Genomic DNA, 20,269 nt, shown 5'->3' with positions numbered 1-20,269 from the left:
AGGAACGGAAGGTGCTCTCTGTACCATGGCCTTGATCCCATGTATGTTAAAAATCCATGGGGCTGTAACATCCGTTTGTATTCAGCCAATACAAGGTATCCCAGCCTACTAAGTTTCCAGTTTTGTCCCGGGATAGCAGGTGGCTCCTAGGACTCATACTTTTATTAACATAATGGTAGCGTGTCTAGAAGGTAAGTCGTTTGCTTGAATAATGTCTGTTACAAAGAGCTTTGGATCTTAAAAGTGCATCACAGGGAGGTTTGCATGACTTGTCTCCGGCTACCCAGTAAATGACGGATAAGAGAAATCCCACTGGGGTCACCAAGTTTTGAGCTGTTGGCCACCATCCCTATATTGCTAACTGGCGCTATTAAACATACTCGCTGTATAGAGCATAACATTACTAATGTAAAATGGCAAACACCTCACTTTCCTACATTTTGCAGTTTGAGTTTTTTTTGTTTTTTTTTTTAAATATAAGATTAGCATAATATGAGTTCATGTTGCCCACTTGCGAAGTAAGTTAGCAGGAAGCTAACAAATTTATTGTATCACTCTAACTTGCACTCAAAGTGGTGATGTGGAAAGCTCTTAATAGCACAGGTGTAATTAAGCAGGCTAAGGGAGAATGTGAAAAGAAGCTTGCCAAGAGGTAAAAACAAGCAGTAAAAACTTCAAGTAGCCTGTTGGAAACAGGATGCCGGGCTTGGTGGACTCTTGGTCTGACCCAGTATGGCATATCTTATGTTCTTATTGGCAGGAAAAAGTCTGTGAGGGAGTCAGTTGGGTCTCTAGATGACCGAAGGGTAAGAAGGGTGGTCAGGGAGGACAAAGATATTGAAAAACTGAATGAATTCTTTGCTTCTGCCCATACTGAGGAGGATGTTAGGGTCTTACCCACAACTGGAAACATTTTTTGATGGTGATGACACCGAGCGACTAAATAGAATCACTGTGAAAATGGAAGATAATAAAAAAAACACCTGGACAAGATGGCATTCACCCCAGAGTTCTGAAGAAACTCAAAAGTGAAATTGCAGACCTGTTTCTGGTGATTTGTAAAAAAAACTATCATTTAAATCAGTCGTAGTATCAGCAGACTGGAGGGTGGCCAGCGTTAACACTAATTTTTCAAAGCTCCAGGTGGGTGATCCAGGAAACTACAGACCAGTGAGCCTGACAGCTGTGCTGGCCAAAATGGCCTAAGGTATTCTTTTAAAACAATAACAAAATTACTGACCACACGGCTTAATGGGAGTCAACATGTTTTTTTGCAAAGGGAAGTCCTGCCATAACCTACTTACTAGATTTTTTTGAGGTTGTAAATAAACATGCAAACAAAGGTTGATTTAGTATGTTTGGAGTTTCAGAAGGCATCTGACAAAGTCCCTTACAACAGACTCCTCAGGAAAGTGGGAGGTCATGGGATCGGAGGCAGTGTCCCTATTGCAGATTGGTAATTGGATAAAAGGCAGGAAACAGGATAGGACGAAATGGTCAGTTTTCCAAATGATGACCCCAGGGGTCTCTGCTAGGTATGCATAATCATAAATGATCGGGAGAAAGGAACCACGAGTGAGGTGACCAGATTTGCAGACGACACAACATTGCTTCAGGTTATTAAAACAGCAGCAGATTGTGAAGAACTGCAGAAGGACCCTGTGAGACTAGCAGGCTGGGTTTTTACATGGTAGATGGAATTTAATGTGGACAAGTGCAGAGTAATGGACGTAGGGGAAAACAATCCCCACTACAGATAGACCATGATGGATTCCGTGTTTAGGAGTCGCCACCTAGATAAAAGGACCTCGGCGGAGTCCTTACAGATGGTACCTCGAAATCTTCGGCTCGGTGCGTGGCAGCAGTCTAAAAGGCAAATAGAATGTCAGGAATTATATGGAAATAGCGAACAAAACTGAGAATAACATAATGCTGCCCCCATCTCAAAAAAGATATAGCAGCCACAGGAAAGGTACAGAGAAGGGTGATAAAAACGATGCAGGGGATGGAAAAAAAAACTCCCTTCTGGATAAACGCCAAACAGATTAGGACGCTGTAGCCTGGAAAAGAGACTGCGAGGGAATATGATTGCAATGTATAACATCCTGAGTGGAGAGGAATGGGTAAAACAGGGCACAGTTATTCACCCTTTTCAACAGCACTAGGACTAGGGGGACACTCCAAGAAACTAGCAACCGGCAGAGTTAAAACAAATCTTCGGAAGTTGGTTTTTTTTTTTTTTTCCACTCGGCGCTCAGTCAAGCTACGGACTCTGGGTGCCGGAGGATGTGGCCAGGGCACGTAGCCTAGCGGGGCCCCCCAAAGAGGACCGGAGAAGATCTGAAAGAAAGGTCCATGGCCCGATACTAGCCAGGAAGACTTGGGGAAAGCCAGCACTCGTCCCTCGGGAGTGTGATGCAAGAAACAGATCATCTGTTGGGGATCCGGCGGGTACTGGTGCACTGTGGGAGACAGAATTCAGGGATCGATGGCCCTTGGTCTGATGCAGCTCGGCATTTCTTCGGTGTGATACCACATTTGGGGTTTTTAGACTTTTTTTTCAGTCACCTCATCTTATGATCCTTTGGGTCACCTATGACAGCAAAGCACAGCAAGGCACTAGGTGGGCTAATTCTCAAGGACAATGCACAGTAATTAATAGGTTCGCTGCATTCTCAATTTTTCATTATTCTCTTCCTGCTTCCCCGCAAATCCATTTTTGTGAATCAGCCTTCGGTAGGCGATTAGGCCGAAGAGGGCAGGCAGGGGTGGCTGGGCTGAAAGCAGATTTAGAGAAAATGGATTCATCTTCAAGAAAAATGACAGGTCATTATTATGCTCAGGTGCTGTGTGAAATATGTAAGCGAGGGCACTACAAGAAAGTCATTTAATGTAGAGATTCTTTGCCATTTTATGCACCTCCTGACTTATTACTGTTGCAGTTATTTAAAGATACGTCATCGAATGCAGCGAGAGGGAGGATTTGGAAAGAAGGACCTTGGGATCCTAATGTGACATCTCTGTCGGGTTAAATATTTTTTAGGTTTTCGCTGGGCGGGGGCGGTTCCCCCTTGTTTTGAAGGCACTGAGGTGGTTTGTGCGATTCATTAAGCCAGGTTCTGTGGGCTTCAGTTTGCTGCACCCTAGAGGAAGGTCGAAGGTCTTAAAGCTTGCAAAAGTGAGCCAGCCACAGCTTGAGTGTTACATTTCTAATTTGTCCCTCCAGGGACTGATTTTCAAAGGCATTTACGTGCTTAAAAAATGGGTTTTACGCGTGTAAATGCACGAAACCTCGGAAGTGGCTTTTTGAAAATTGCTAGTAGATGCCATTCGGTTGTCCACAGGATATTCACGTCTAAGTGCATTATACGCAGGTAAATGGCTTTCAGAAATTATGATGAGGATATATTACATTTCACACCTAACTCCTTTGAAAGTTACCTAAATAGTTTTTTTGGTGCGAGCTACACTGCGGAGCACAATCTGAGAAAATGGGAGCTTGCCAGTTTATGCCTTTGCTTGGACCTCATTGCCTCTCATTCTTTTTTTTGTGACAACAGCAGCAAACTGAAGCCACAGAGCTCACTCAGTCTATTATATGCTTCAATTTTGCATATTTTTTGCTGTGGCACCACAACGGTAACCCGATGGATGACAGCGTGGCTTTTAATGTCATAAGAGTTCCTCGGTGCTAAAAATCATTGTCTTGTAATTCAGTGCGCAGTCCCTCATCCCCGGGACTGCGCACTGCTGCCCGGGGATGAGGAGGGATAAGGGATAGAGAGAGAGGGAGAGAGGCCCCAGGAGACAGGAGGAACAGTTGTGAAGCCCGAGGAGGGGAGAGTAGGTGCTGGGTCAGCAAAAGTGTGGGGAGTCGGAAGAGAGAGAGGGAGCACAGGTTGGCGGGAGGGGTTCACGGAATAACGAAAGGACCTGGAGGGTTGGGGAGTGGATGAGAGGCAGTGGACATTGGGGTTAGAAAGGATGGGGGAATACAGAGTGTGGAAAGGGGGGGGGACTAGGAGTGGTTGAAAGGTAAGAGAGAGTAATGGGAGGGTGCTGGAGGAATAAGAAATGGGAGAGTGAGAAGACTGGAGAGAGGGAGGGAGGGAGCGTGAGGTCTGGGAAAGAATGGAGTGAGAGAGCTGGGATGTAGGAGAGGGAGGGGTAAGGCTGAAGATGGCGGGGCTGAGATGGTGATGAGAGATGGGAGAACTGTCAAGGTAATAATGGAAGGGGTGGGAGTGAAAGGGGATGACTGGCGAGTGAGTCAGCAATGGGGATGATTTGGGTTGAGAGAAGCAGAAAGGAGGCAGATGGGGGGGGGGGGGGGGGGGCGGAGATTGGGAAGGGGAGCAACCCAGTGAGGGGAAGATGCAGAGCTAAGGAGGAGAAATGTGGGGAAGTGAAGGGTTGAGACAAGAGAGAGGAGAAGGAGAGGTGAAATCTAGTTAGGAGTGAAGAGAAAGGCAAAGAAGGAGGGAACAGGAGATGAATGGGAAAGATCAATGTCAAGAGTAGGACAGAAAGTGGAGAAGACAGGAGAGAAAAAATGGAAAGGACTTCGTAGAAGATTGATAGAAAGAAGGTGGAAAAAAGACTTGGACCAACACAATTAGAAAAATAAAATGTTCAGGAAACAAAGGCAGAAAAAGCATTGTCTTTTCAGTTTAGCGATTGGACTGTGTTAGTTTTGGGCGTGTGTATCTCTCAAGTCTTTGTATTTTTCTCAGTCCAGGAGGACATGCATTTCTGTTTATCTGGCTTCTTGCAGTTTCTGTTTCAGTTTTTGTCTGCATGTTTCTCTGTCTAATTTGTGATCCCATATTCTCTACTTGAGGGTCTGTCTGTTCTGCATGTGGCTGGGGTGAGGGATCTTGCTGGCGTTTAGTTGCTGTGTAAGAATTTATAGCAATGCATCTTGTTTTTTTCCAGTTGGTGGTGTACTGGTGTTCTAGGGCCTGCTCTGATGTTTACAGTGCTGCCTTTTCATATTATTATCATCATGATTTGCCTAGCATATCTGCCCCTGTCTGAGACCTGTCGTGGTACAGCAGGTTTGCTCAGGGTCAAGGGTTTCATATTATTTCTACATGTTTCTACATGACACCAGAATTTGAATATTCTTGCTCGTGTGGTGAGTAGCAAGGGGAAATAGAAACATAGAAATGACGGCAGAAGAAGACCAAATGGCCCATCCAGTCTGCCCAGCAAGCTTCCCTCATTTTTTCTCTCATACTTATCTGTTTCTCTTAGCTCTTGGTTCTATTTCCCTTCCACCCCCACCATTAATGTAGAGAGCAGTGATGGAGCTGCATCCAAGTGAAATATCTAGCTTGATTAGTTAGAGGTAGTAGGGGTAGTAACCGCCGCAATAAGCAAGCTACACCCATGCTTATTTGTTTTTACCCAGATTATGTTATACAGCCCTTATTGGTTGTTTATCTTCTCCCCTGCAGTTGAAGCAGGGAGCTATGCTGGATATGCGTGAGGTATCAGTTTTTTTCTTCTCCCCTGCCGTTGAAGCAGAGAGCTATGCTGGATATGCATCGAAAGAGAAGTATCAGGCACATTTGGTTTGGGGTAGTAACCCAATGTACTGGTTCTGCTGTGCACCCATTGGGGATAGTTTCAGTGGATGGGGGGGTGTGTGTGTTAGGGAATTGGAGGTGCATCATTTATATTGGGATTCTGCCCCCATCATATATAGACCTCACAGGTATTGTACGACTTTCCTGGGAGGGATGGAGGGGTCGCGGCATCAATAGCATGTAGGGATGCCAAATCTGTTGGCAGGTTACCCTGTTGCCATCCGTACATTTTCTCTCCCGGGGAGGGCTAGGAGCGCTATACCCTTTTCTTCTTGGAGGAAGCTGTATATTTCTTGTTGAGTTATTCTTGCTTTTCCCAGTTGGGCTCAGAAGTGCAAATGGTGTGTAGGCGTTTAGCTTCAGATCACTCAGCATCGAGTCCGTACTAATAGGTCAGGTTATATTTGAGGACAAAAAAAAAGAGAGAGAGTGGAACAAAGACACATCTGGCGAGGGGAGACTCAGCTGAACGTCCTCCTTGGAAAGGTGCCAGTCTTGAACTCCTGCAGAGAGAAGGGCTAACGTCTGACACGTTTTCCTCAGTCCCTGACGTTTGCCCTTATGTTGCTTTGCTAAATAAATTAGTGGCTGGGAAAAGTCTGAAAGGAATTAATTAAAACCATCGTCAGAGATAGCGTGGCCTTCCAGCCGGCTTAAAACCCTGCCATGTTAAAATGATACTGGTCGGAGTATTCTTTGCAATTCAGAAGAAAAACGGTACTTTTTGGGGAGCCAGCTAAGGCAGGAAGCAGAACCGTTTTTCTCCCTTTCCGCCCCACAATACGTTTCTGACTGCGGTATCTCCCGCTTACTCTGAAAGGGAAGGGTTTTAAGTTTGAAAATCGTAAACTGTGCCCTGCCAAAAGTCGGCCCTGAGAGAAGAACAAACATGGCGCCTATCAGCCGGGCAGCAGTCTGTTCCACTCTGCCAGCTAGGGCTTCATTTTAAAGGTGAAGGCGATTTCCCTCCTTGGATGGGCTTCTCTTCCCTGCCTTTATGGCTCAGGATGGCCTACTCTCAAAACAAAATCTGCAGGGTTGTTTGGTTTTTTTAGTGTCTAAATGTTCAGGGAACGATTACTGAAAGTAATGCATAATGATGGGCAGGCAATAATGAATCAGTGAGCCTGGGCGAGGAAAAGATCAGTCTCGGATTAACAGTGGTGTCTGATGTGCTCTGAGAGAACTCCAGCGTTCGGTGTCTGGTCTCATACTTTAGGACCGCTTCCTGTCTCCATGGTCAATCTAGGAATGAATTAGAAGCACGTGCTGGGTGCCCATGACGGCTGATCCCACTGCATTCTGGGACGATATCCCCTCTAGGGAATATCCCGGGGGGGGGGCCGTCACGCTAGCGTCCGACTGCTCCGCTCAGCTTGGTCCTTCCAGCAGCTTGTGATCGGGGCCCCCCCAGTGGGAACGGAGCCCGCGCAATCCTCAAAAACTGAAAAGCAGATTGGGAGTCAAAAAAAAGGGGACGGAACCGTTCTGGGCACTTCCTGAACTCCTCGCTGCCTCAGAAGGCCCACGTTTGAGGCAAGAGAGGCTGCAAAACAGCAGTAGGAGTTTAGGTTTTTCAGATTATCAGTTTACCTGTTTTGTGGCTGTGTCGCTTCCCTCTTTGATCTCATTTCCAGGACTCTTTGTATTTTATTATGTGGCCTAAGACATTTTATTTGCCTTAATTTTACCCAGCTTTGAATAAAAGCCGTGCACCCATGTTTTAGCCGTTTGATGTCTGAACACGATTCGAAGGAAGATCAATCAAAACGGTGCTCTGTTTTGTTTTGTTTTTTTAATTTAGATTCTGGATGGCGAGTGTGGTTGAGTAGGAAGAGCTTTAAAAAGTTACCATCCCTAGTGTCAATAACAAGCAGGAAAGCCACATGCCGGGCGTGTAGGAGGAATGAGGCTCATTCACGTTGCAGGCACCTGACACGTGAAGATGAACGGACGCCCACGCAGGCCGAAAGCGCCTTCAGCCCCAGTGTCCGAGCCGGTCTTCATTCTGAGATCGGGTAGTCACGTGGCTGTGCCCTGATGAAAACGGTGGGCTGGATCAGCTTGTCTGTGATCGCCGGATTTTTGTTGCACTGCTTCTAGAGGTTTTGAAATGAATGTGGTGACGTTTCCAGATCAGGGGAAAGAAACCTTTTAAGAAAAGAGGAAAGCATTTAACGTATTCTAATTAGGTGTAACCAGTTGGTTGAAGATTGAAAACCAGTTGGTTGCCATTCAGATGATGGTCATCCTTCTTGCACAGTCTGAGCCCCTAAACTATTAGTAAGCTCCTGTTTCTCGCATTCCCACTGCCAAATGATCAGCTAAAGAAACTGACCAGACTTGGCCTGGCGGGTGACTCGGCAAGCACGTGGCTTTGTCAACAAGCTTGATAACGCAGCTAAGGTTAGGACGTCGCCACTGCTGCAAACCACATCTGTTCGTGGTTTAGTCATTTCAAAGAACCAGGACAGCGGTTCGGTTTTTCAGGACATTTTTTTTTTCCAGCTCTCAGCGTAACCACTGTGTATAAATTACTGATGTGGTTGCAAGAGCACGGTGCTCCGTGTCTGCACCGAGGGCATCGCTGATTTTGGTTATCGTCCTGGCGCTATAAGCAGGAACGAGATAGGGTGAACAACATGGCCTTAACTTTGGAATACTTGGTGTTGCTGGGTGAACGCCCATCTCTGTGGTGCCACCACCCAGAGCAAAGACCCTCCCCTCCCTATGAGTATATTTAAATTCTCTCTAGTAAAGGATTCAGAAGATGGTCCAAGTTCTGTTGGTAATCCTTCTGGTGTAGTAATTCTGCTAACACATTGCTGCTGTGACATTTCTGGTGCCTGTTGGCTGGAAACCCCTGGGCATTTCTAGCTCTGTTGCTGGCTTGTGGAAACGTGGAAGGAAAGAGCAATTATCCGAAAAGCAGATGCCGATCCTTTTACCAATTGCTGTAATTATAGGTCGTTCCCAGGAGGGCTTGTGTATAAATTATGAAGTGGCTAAACCGGAGCCTGTTGCTGTTGAGCTGCTGTTGCAACCTTTAGTGGCCCTGCTCGGTTACCTTGGCAGTTTTCACCAGGGCTGTAAGCGGTCAGCCATCATGGCCCGCAGAAACCACGGCAGCCTTGACATTTTCAGGCTTAATGAACTGGTTTGTTACAACTGCTGGTTGATCGATCCTTAAAAAAAATATGTAAATAAATAAATACATTTCCAGTGTTCCACCAATGATTTTGTTCCACTGCCGATCGACTTCCTTAAAAAGTATTTTGAAGAGTTCAGCTTGGCTGGTGTTAACTCCTCCAGACATTTTGGAAGTGATTTTCAGCTTGTCCTCTTGCTGTCCATACACCAGTTTTTAAGGGAAAAGTACGCAGGTGCTTTCACTTTGAAAATTGCCCCAATGGAAAGGTGCCCCCATAGATTTGTACTTCCTTTTTATGTGGATATTTTTAAACAGCCAAAACCGTATGCAGTAGTTTTGAAAATTCAAAACAATACCTCTAGTCCCCCGCCCTGGGAAGACCTCCACTTCAGTGCAAGTTGTGGAACGATGTGCGCAATTTAACTCGCGCAGAGAGAGTGGGCAGTTCCCAGACGGGTCATTCACAGGAGTGAAATGTTTCCTGTCTGTGGAAATTCCTTCGCACGTTGCCTCCTGTAGGATCCTTCAAGATCTGAAACCCTGAAGCAGTGTCTGGGAAAGTGGAGTTGCCTTGACTGTGGAGAAGTGGTTCTGTTTGGCCACGGCGAGCGCAAAGTTTGGCTCAGACAGGAATTCTCCAACGTGGCGTGCATATTCTCAGGCCTGCCTTTGATGTAGAAACAGCCCCATGTGCTCACGCAATCTGCCAGTTTGGTTTCTTTCCAGTGCAAGCCATTTTATTAGAGGAATAAGCATGCAAATTTGGCAGTGTATGAAGAGAGGGGATACCAGCCGTACAGTACAGTGCAGCTACAAATGTGCGCACAAGCTGGACTCACTGCTGTGTTCATGTTCACACTAGAAGGAGATGGGAGAGCGAGTTCCAGCTCAGTCCTGGAATTCACTAAATCCATCCAGGGAGGTAGTTTCATTTCAGGAGTAACTACTCCAGAATTAAATACGTGAGAATGGAGTGGACGCCAGCAATAATGCATCTGGAAGCAAATCCACAGCTGCCACTCCCGAGTGGTTTCCGGGTGTGAATAAGAAGGGTAGTGAAGCCAGATTACTTACTCCGGCATTTAGTTTTGTGCTAGCGTAGGAAGAGAAGGGTTTGTGAATCAGGACAGAGCGCTGTAAGAAAGTTTTGTGAGAACATTCCAGACCCAGCGCATGAAAGAATCCATGCAGTGGTTGAGAGAGATTTTGGTCACCAGCCATAATATTTTTTTAAGTCGGCGCAGGATCCTAGACAGTACGTACTTCTGAAAAGCAGGGGAGTGATTCTAGGTTTAGCTGAAGACACGATATGTGACAAATACTGTGCCCAATGGGAATATTTATTTGTTTGTTTGTTTGTTTTTGTATACCGACATTCGATCGAGATATCACATCGGTTCACATTTATTTATTTATTTATTTAACTTCTTTTACTATACCGACACTCAAGACCAGGTCTTATCGTACCGGTTTACATTAGAACAAGGGGAAAAACCAATTAACGTATAAGTGGAAAAGAGAAGTTACATTAAAACAGGGAGAGTAAAAACATGGATGTCGGAAGATAGGACAGAATTAAGTAATTGAACAATAAGTTAACAAAATTACAAACTATAAATTAACATAAAACAATAAATTAATAATACAGAAACATGGATTATAATCAGCGGAAATATACATGGAAATATATATATATGGAATATATACAGCTGGAATATACATGGTATGTCAAATGGGAGGAGTGGCGGGGGTGAGGGAAAAGGGTGGGTTGAGGTTGCGAGTGGAAAAGGGAAAAAGGTTGGGAGTGCGGGGAGTGAGAAGGGTGGTTGGAGGGTGAGAGAGAGTTGGTTAATATGGAATCCTTCAACGATAGGCTTGTGTGAACAGCCAGGTTTTAAGTTTTTTTCTGAAGGTTAAATGGCATTGTTCCTGGCGTAAGTCTTGAGGAAGCGAATTCCAATGTAGGGGACCTGCTGTTGAAAATGCTCGCGTGTGGATGGAGTTGTGAACTGATGATTTGTTGGGAGGGGCCATGAGCTTACTTTTGTAGGCAGTTCTTATTGGTCTTGAAGATGTATGTAGTTCCAGAGGGAAGGTGAGTTGGAGAGAGGATTGTTGGTAGACCGATTTGTGGATGATAGTGAGAGCTTTGAACAGTATTCTATGTTGAATAGGAAGCCAATGTAAGATTTTTAGGATAGGTGTGATGTGGTCCTTGCGCCGTGTGTTTGTAAGGATCCTGGCTGCTGTGTTTTGCAGCATCTGTAGAGGTTTGGTCGAAGAGGCGGGGAGACCGAGTAGAAGAGCGTTGCAATAGTCAATCTTTGAAAACAGTATTGCTTGAAGCACAGAACGGAAATCCTGGAAGTGTAAGAGCGGTCTTAGATGCTTCACATCACAACTGAACAGTAAATAAGACATGAGCTGCTTATTTTTTACAGTATAACTGTGTTAGGGAAATTTATTTTAACCTCCCTCTTTTTAATCAAGGTCAAATCAAAATGATGCGTTTGTGACCTGATGCATTGGAACGTTAGATGTAGAAAGGGATTCCTCCCATTTGTATGTTTGAGGATTTCTGTGTTGCCTTTTGCACTGGGCCCTAGGCGATTTACAAAAAAACATACATTTAATGTACAAATAAAATACATTAGAACAAGGTAAAAGTAATAAAACACTGCAAAACAAAGTAAAAAGAAATACAACTGATGATGCATTCATCAATTGTTTCTTCACAAATCTGCTTCATTTTTTTGAAGGGGTTAATAAACATGTGGATAAAGGTGAACCGGTAGATGGTAGTGTATTTGGATTTTCAGAAAGCCTCATGAGAGGCTTCTAAGAAAACTAAAAAAAAAAAGGGATAGGACGTGATGTCCTTTCATGGATTACAAACTGGTTAAAAGACCGGAAACAGGAGAGTAGGATTAAACCGTCAATGTTCTCAGTGGAAAAGGGTAAACAGTGGAGTGTCTCAGGGATCTGTACTTGGTCGGTGCTTTTCAATATATTTATAAATGATCTAGAAAGGAATACGACGAGTGATGTTATCAAATTTGCAGATGATATAAAATTATTCAGAGTAGTTAAATCACAAGCGGATTGTGATAAATTGCAGGAGGACTTTGTGAGACTGTAAGATTAGGCATCAAAATGGCAGATGAAATTTAATGTGGACAAGTGCAAGGTATTGCATATAGGGAAAAATAACCCATGCCGTAGTTGCACGATGTTAGGTTCCATATTAGGAGTTACCACCCAGGAAAAAGATCATAGTGGATAATACTTTAAAATCGGCTCAGTGTGCTGCAGCAGTCAAAAAAGCAAACAGAATGTTAGGAATTATTAGGAAGGGAATGGTGAATAAAACAGAAAATGTCATAATGCCTCTTTATCGCTCCATGGTGAGGCTGCACCTTGAGTACTGTGTACAGTTCTGGTCACCGCATCTCAAAAAAGATATAGTTGCGGAGAAGGTACAGAGAAGGGCAACCAAAATGATAAAGGGAATGGAACAACTCCCCTATGAGGAAAGGCTAAAGAGGTGAGGGCTGTTCAGCTTGGAGAAGAGACGGCTGAGGGGGGATATGATAGAGGTGTTTAAAATCATGAGAGGTCTAGAACGGATAAATCGGTTATTTACTCTTTCTGATAATAGAAGGACTAGGGGGAACTCCATGAAGTTAGCGTGTGGCAAATTTAAAACTAATCAGAGAAAGTTCTTTTTCATTCAACGCACAACTAAGCTCTGGAATTTGTTGCCAGAGGATGTGGTTAGTGTAGTTGGGTTTAAAGAAGGTTTGGATAAGTTCATGGAGGAGAAGTCCATTAACTACTATTAATCAAGTTGTCTTAGAGAATAGCCACTTCTGTTAGTAGCATGAGATCTACTTAGTTTTTGGGTACTTGCCAGGTACTTGTAGCCTGGATTGGTCACTGTTGGAAACAGGATGCTGGGCTTGATGGACCCCTTGGTCTGACCCAGTTTGGCAATTTCTTATGTTCTTGTGTTTTTAAAAATTCCAAAAACAGTCCATAAACAGGTAAAATGCTGACTACCCATAAGCCATTTTAAATAAATAGGTCGTTAAAGAGAACATAAGCCACTTTTGCTAAATTCTTCAGGCTTAGTTCAGCGTCAAGGCTGCCTTCCCTGGAAGTAATGAGTCGAAGCCTGTTTGTGCCAGTAATAAGGAGAGCTGCCGAATTTTATAGCAGTCATTTCAAAGCATGAGCAGGTAGACCAACAATTAGAACACTGTGGTGATTGAGGAGAGAAAGTATAAAAGCTTGTACAACCACATGAAAATCTGAGGCACTGAGAAAAAATTTTTAAACCGCAAACCACTCTTAGTTTAAAAAAAACCCAGATTTAATAACTGGTTTAATTTGCTGTTGAAAAGAAGGTCTGGAATCAATTCAGTTGCTGTGGGAAGAGAGAGAGGCAAATCAGTGTTATCAATGCGAAGAGCAGCAGGGATCGAGCAATTTTAGATGAACAAATCACCAAAAGTTCCATATTTTTTTCTTAAGGTTTTAAGAGGGCTTGGTATGTGAAAGCCAGGCCTTGATGGTAGATAAACAGAGAGCTAACACAGCAATTGCATCAGCCCCAGAAGACTGTAGCTTAATGGAAAATTGAATGTCATCCGTGTAGATGCGATATCCTGCACAGAGTCCTGCAAGAAGGTTTCCCAGTAGGTGCCAAATACAGATTAAACAACAGGGAAGATAATGGCGAACCCCGGGGAATGCCGGCAGATAATTCATGCCATTGGGAAGCTTCCATTCGTAACTTGATGGGAACGATCAGCTAGGTAAGAATCAAAGCATCTGAGAACCCAACCAGAAATCCCCTACTCTCTGAGACTGTACAGAAAGTCTGATGATGCGAGGTGTCGAAGGCCGACGATGGGGGTTAACCAATGCTTAGTGCCTTGGAGACTCTCCTCACCTGATCCAGCTGTGTGGTTTGAGGAGCTCCAATGCACAAAGTCTTTCCTCTGTTTTTGAATTAGCTTTTCTTTAGATATGATCAAACAAGGGTAAGATATGGACTTGCGTCTCCGAGTCCAGTGACCTTGCTGCATGGCCCATGGACCAGCTTGTGCGGTAGCCTTCCGGCTTGGAATTTAGAGTTTACAAGGTTTCTCTGCACCATTGGACCTATGTAAGGCTTTGAGTCTGTGGACTTGTATTTCGCCTCCTAGGCCTGTGCTGGGTGTTTTTGCGGTGCTAGGTTCTTGCCTTGCTGGCAGCTTTTCTGGGCTCTGCCAAGGCATAGGCCGCTTGGAAAATGGAGGCCGAGTCCCCTCCAGTGAACGAAGCTAGGATGCTGCAGTCAGTCAGGAAGCCACGGAACTGGTAAATAGCTGGGGAGTTGCTGGCCGCTGCTGCCGTGGCAGGACCAGAGAGCAAGAGGGGGCGCCTTCAGTCCACGAGCGACGGCATTGTTGTCCGAGACTGAGAAAGGAGTGAGCTGAGGGGAGAGCCTGCTGTTTCTAAAAACATTGCTCCAAGGATAACTGGATTGCCATTATCCACCTAGAGGCCGCCGTCCCAGGTTGGATACAACAGTTTTTCTTCAGTTTCTGCTGACATGATGTCCAAAAACTGCAAGTGTAGGAGAATGTTGTTCGGGATCGGGGTTTGAAGCTTGAAGGAATTAAAGGATGGGTCTCCTCGTTGCAGGAGTGCAGTGTTATAATTATTAAAGATCACTTAATCCTACATATTAAAGTTGAATATTTGTAAAAGGCTATTAAGAGGAAGAGCCGTCTCCTTATTTACTTCCTCTGGTCCAACTATCGTATTTCCACTAGATACATTGAAGTATATGATGGAGATTTTGAAAATGCCACAAGAAATGCTTCCGTCTGTCCAAGGTGTATTGTCTCTCTTTGGCTGACCAAAGGACCAGTGAAAACAGGGAATCGCAGGACAATCGGATCTCGGCCGATAGCTTGGACGTTACTGCAGTACTGGAGGGGTTCCCAAAGGAGGAAGTGTTGGGATCCAATCTGATTGCCTTTTTTTACGTTAAATCCTCACCGGGATTGGACGGTAAAATATTTTTTGGCATAAGGAAGAATTATTCTATAATCTGAAAATGTTAATATTTTCTGTCTTTTGTAGACATATAAAAAGGAATGGCTGTGTGCCGTAAAGTTGTTTTGTGTAAGTATTGTGTATGTTTCATATTTTCTGACCCTCGGCAGTTAGAGGGTTTTTGTTTTTAAAAGGCGTTCCTAGGGATGATCCCCTTTTCAAGGCTTCTTTGATTTTATCCTTAGTTAAGCGAGGGGTTAGCTAAGTACATCTGGCTATTTCTGAAGCAGCTTGTCAGTAATGCTGACTGGCTGCCTTGGGTTGAGATTCTATTAATTTTCCTTTTCTCATTCTGAGATACATTTAGTTTTGGTTCTGAGCCCAGTTTTGGCATTTCTCATGGATCTCCTTTGTTGTGGACTTGATTTGGCTTTCCTTTCTTGCATTATTGTTTTTCTTTGTTTTATCATCATTATTTCGTCTTGGATTTGTGCGCCGACTTGCACCTGTAAATATGTGTAGCTATAAAATTAAAAGAATGGGCTGAGACTAGCAAGGGCAAAGGAAAACAGTCTAAGCGAACAGGCTTAATCGTGTGTGAGAGAGGGGGCTCCAGTGGCCAGTCAGCGCTCCGAGCCTTGCTGGCCTGTGTGGAAGGATTGAGGTTGTGAGGGTGTGACAGCAATGCAGGGACTGAGGATTACATAGGGGGAGGATAACTTTCAAACTTACTCGCATTACTGGATTTGCGTGCGTTAAGTGGGCGCATGAAGATTTATCCCAGCATTTTATAAACTGCAGCGGGTTTCCGCATCTGGAAAGCGATAATGAGGATCATGCCTGGTGAAATGAGGAGGGTAATAATGCATGCCCCGTCTTGAAGCAGGGCAGGTTCAAAAATGCCTTATTATATAGTCCATTTTTGCCCTGTCCGCCCTTATTTGAGCCCTCTCGGGCAGTTCCTGCGTCAACTTTGAATAGCAAGGATTTTTATTCACCAGCCTGCCCGAATAGTTATTCACCCGATCCTCCTCTCCAGCCTCAAAATGGGTGCATCGATCCCTTATCTGAATTTTTCAAGGCCCTGAAGCGTGTGGCACGGACAGGAAGCTGCTTCTGATGCTCGATAATCTCAATACTGATTTGTATTACGGTGTTAGTGATAGAAAGTCAGCAGGCAGTCATCAGTGCTGGTCGTTGACTGCCGAGTAATGGTATCTAAGTAGAGCTTACCTCGTAGGGGTTCTGTCTGATCTTACTTTCTTTTTGATTCGATGGTCCTTTGTGATTGAAAATTTGCAAGAAAAGGGACAGCGGGCCGAACATGTCAGCCGGTGTCTGCTGTTCTCCTCCTACTTTTCAGATTTCAGACAGATGGCCTGTGCACGTGATGTGTTTAATGTTCTCTTTGATTGTTAGGGGGTTCATTGCAGCGTAGCGGGAGAGCGCTAGCCATCAGATGTACTGCTTTGACAAGCAGTGCCATCCTGTTCCTCCTAAGAAACACATCATTGTTCTTTTAAAGTACCAGTTTGCTCCCCTGAAAACTGCCATCTCCACAAACGTGGCACAAACGAAAGAGACATTTAACCCCAGCCAGCTCAAAAAAAAAAACACCACCAGCCTACGCCTACACAGCAGGAGCAAATCGGTTATTTTCTCCACCAGCTGTGGACTTGCTTGTGTGCGCTGTGCACCTGGCTGCCTGCTGACCCGCTGGGAAAGCCTTTTCAGGGAGTTGCTCGGGGGGAGCTTGCGGCACAGCCCGGCTCTGCTGGAGCCTGCCGGTCCCTGGCTGGCCCTGCGGGAGGTTGGCGCTCTGCCAGGGAAGGGCGTCTTCTCGAGAGCAGAATGATTACGGCTTGTGCATTTTTTCCTGGCTAAACTTGTGGATGTATCCAGGTGTGACCCGCAGGTGAGGCAGAGGGGAGCGGAAGAATGAGGGAACGAATCTGCATCCGCGGAGAAGCAGAGGGCAGCAAAATCAAGCTGTGGGCGATACTTTTGTATTGGACTGACTTTGCAACTGGCTGTCCGGAGCTGTGCCCCCTCCCTTCCTCAGTTGCAGGAATGGAGCAGAGCTCTCGAAAGGTGGTCACAAACGTATTCAGTTAGTCCAGTGTGTGTTGACCTGTATTTCCAAGTATCTGTGTGACTCACTCGGCAGCCAAACCTACTCCGCGTCATTTGCAGTTCCCATTCCCGTTTCTGTGAGAAGCCTGCTCAGGCTTGCGACGCCCTGTGGGCCGGAAGTAGGTGCTGCAGAGATTCCTAAGGTGCATTGTGTAACTTTATTTTTTTTTTTTTGTCTTTTTACGTAAGCATCCTAAATCAGCGCGCCATATGTGTTGGGTTATACACAGGCTAAATGGATCCCTGCCCTCAAGAGCTTGCTATCCACATCGGTACCCAAGGCAAACAGGAAAGTAACTTGCCCAGTCTTGAGAGCAGGTGGCAGGGGCAGAAGCAGAACTGGAGTTTGCTTTTTAGTTCTCAACTGATTAATCACCAGGCTCGCTCCCTCTCAGGCTTGGTGCCATCGTTGAGCAAGAGTCAGACCTGCAGCAAAGGAGTCCTTTGTTCAGGCATATGCTTGGCAGGGCCACCTCCGACGAGCCAGCTCTCCTCGTGAGCACAAAAACGTCTGACTCGGGTAACCCTCGGCGGAAGTGCTCCCCAGCTCAGATCTCAGACTGCAGCCGGTTTTCAGAATAATGAGATCTTCCTCCAGATCAGGAAGATGCCGACCGCGTCGTATCTCTGCTGCCGCAGTGCAGCTACATTTATACCAGCCACCCCGAAACAGGAACCTGTTCAGAGTGGGGGCATTTTGCTTTTAAAATCATTCCCTAGTTTTATGATGAACTGAGTCATACCTCTCATCATTTAAGAATATAGAGAATATTCTGGATTTGTCACTCGGACTTTCTGAAACTGCCGGGGAATTTTCCTGGTGTTGGTTACTTCCCAGGGGTGGCTGTGTGCCTGCAACCATTATGAGCTAGTGATTCTCGCATGGCATGACGGCATATAAAACAGTTAAATAAATAAATAAATAAATAAATAAATAAATATTAGGCTGATTATTGTCAGAATTTGGGGCTAGTGCCACTTTGATAGCTTCAAAGTACGAATACAGTCGGAGCAGCCAAAGAGTGATCAAATGGGAGAGGTTTGGACATACAGGGGAGCCTGCAGCGTGCACAAGATAAATGAGCACATGCTGGGGACATGAAAGGTGATGGAGATCAGCTCGAATATGTTTTCATTCTTATGCCTTCTTCTTTTTTTTTTTTCCAAATACAAATCTTGTGTCAATTACTATCACCAGATTCCGTTTCTAAACATCTGCCTTCCTTGCATTTCCTCCTCGGTGGAAATACTTTCTTCCTGCGTTGCATGGATCAGTGGTATCTGCATGGGGCTCTGCTCTGGAGCAGCAGGGCAGCACTTTGATGGACTTAATATTCATAAGCCGGGGAGTGGCTTTCAGCACCTTCAAAAGAGGCAAAGCCAAGTAAAATTGGCTTCGTAAAAATGAAACCTCTGAGGTGAGACAATGCTAAGACTTGTGGCTTCTAACTTCTCAGCTTATCACGGGGGGGTCCACCAGAAGCAGACACCCATTTTTTATTCTGGGGAAGACAAATAGGAGATGGCCGAGAGGAGTCTTGAATTAATGTTCAGCATTTCTCCTTAAGCAGAGTTTGTGATAAATGCGTTTTTATAAATTTCTGTTGAAACTTCTCGGTCTTATATTTGTCCTTTGGTTTTATTTTTTTTTTTTAATTTGTAAAAACTTTTTTATTAACCGGCATACATAAACATTACACTCCGTAACTATAGCAAAAGATACAGCTATAAGCCATTATATAACAATCTTACATACAGGAATGTCAATACAGGATATATTGATCCACCAGTAACGAATTTTTTTTTGTAATCCCCCACGCAATAACCCTGCCTCCCACCCTTCCCCTTGAGGACCCCAAGGAATGTCCACAATCATAGTCCACTGAGAAATACTCTAAAGAATTTGTAACTGGTACAATCAAAAACTGAAACTCAAAGTACAGTAGGACAGCAGAGTAGCAAGGAGCCAGAAAACTGGATCGCACCCCTCCTTGCGCAAAGTACATTTCAGTATCATACCCCTTGAGAGAAGCTGGCCGATGATTTCCATTGAGCAAAGGGGAGCCACACTTTCTGAAATTTGGCCACCGTTTTATGTTTTCGGGCAGTTATTTCTCCTAAGGTATGCATGGATATCATTAGCTGTTGAATCGCCAAGATTTTAGGAGTCTGTGGTTCTTTCCACATCCTGGCAATCGCTCCCCTGGTGACAGTAACCGCCCCCTTAATAAATGCGTTCTGGCAGCTCGTCAAGTCTGGGCTATCTTTGTTAAGTAATGCTTGGGCAGGAGTGAGAGTAATTGTCTGTCCCAGAACCAGAGTTAACCAGGCTGCCACTGAAGTCCAGAGCGTCTGCATAGTAGGACATTCCCACCACATATGGAAGAAGGTACCAACGCCTTGGCAAGCCTTCCAACAAAGGTTAGACTGAGTAGGCTGAATGCGGTGCAATTTGGCTGGAGTCCAATGCCATCTGAACAGCATCTTATAACCATTTTCTATATGAGCAGCGGAAATAAGACCCTTCCCCATCGAATGAGCCAGACTTTTCCAATCATCTATTGTCCAAGATACCCCCAGATCTTTCTCCCATGCCACAAGATGCGCGCTTTTTGTCGCTGGGGCGCCTACTAGCAAAGTATAAAGTCGTGAGATATGTTTGCGCACCTTAGCCGCCTGTTGACACAACACCTCAAATGGGGGAGCACCCAGGTTCAGAGTTCCTATATGTAAAGTATGTGTTAAGAAATGCTTTATCTGTAAATAAAAATAGTAATCGCCTGAGTCAATATTGTATCTTTCTTGTAAGGTGGAAAAAGAAACAATACCCCCCGGTTCCCACAAATTGGCCACTACCACAATGCCTTGGGATTTCCATTTCAATGGTCGCTGAGAATGAGCAGCCCGGGGAAAAGAAGAATGGTGAAATAAATGTGTGCTAGAAAAAACAGTCCTCTCTCCCACCAAAATCCTTCGCCACTGAGACCAGACCTCCAACGTGGCCTTTACAGTTGCCGGGATATAAGGAGACGGACTCCATGTGTTCTTATTTTGCCACACTAGTGCAGATAAAGGAAAGGCCCCAACAACCGCCTGTTCCAACTGGACCCAGGGTTTCGCCATCTGAGAGTTATGCCATTCCACCACTACCTTAAGGTGCGCCGCCCCCTGGTAACCCAGCAGGTACGGCAGTCCCATACCCCCTTGGGATTTAGGAAAGTACAGAAGCGTTTTTTTAATTCTGGGTTGCTTTGCTTTCCACAGATACTTGGAAAGTCTCCTTTGCCATTTATTAAGCAAGTGGGATGGTACCGCAATGGGTAAAGTTTGAAATAAATAAAGAAGT

At 44.9% G+C, this 20,269-nt stretch overlaps 1 protein-coding gene across 1 annotated transcript in view; it reads left to right on the top strand.

The window, feature by feature from the left end:
• Nucleotides 1-20,269, top strand: part of RNF149 (ring finger protein 149) — an 87,626-nt gene that overhangs the window by 912 nt on the left and 66,445 nt on the right. The gene's annotated exons all lie outside the window — the stretch shown is intronic.

Source organism: Rhinatrema bivittatum, chromosome 5, assembly GCF_901001135.1.
Source record: "Rhinatrema bivittatum chromosome 5, aRhiBiv1.1, whole genome shotgun sequence".
Lineage (NCBI taxonomy): Eukaryota > Metazoa > Chordata > Amphibia > Gymnophiona > Rhinatrematidae > Rhinatrema > Rhinatrema bivittatum.
Note: the sequence above shows the minus strand (reverse complement) of the source record. Positions and strands in the feature narration are given on the sequence as shown.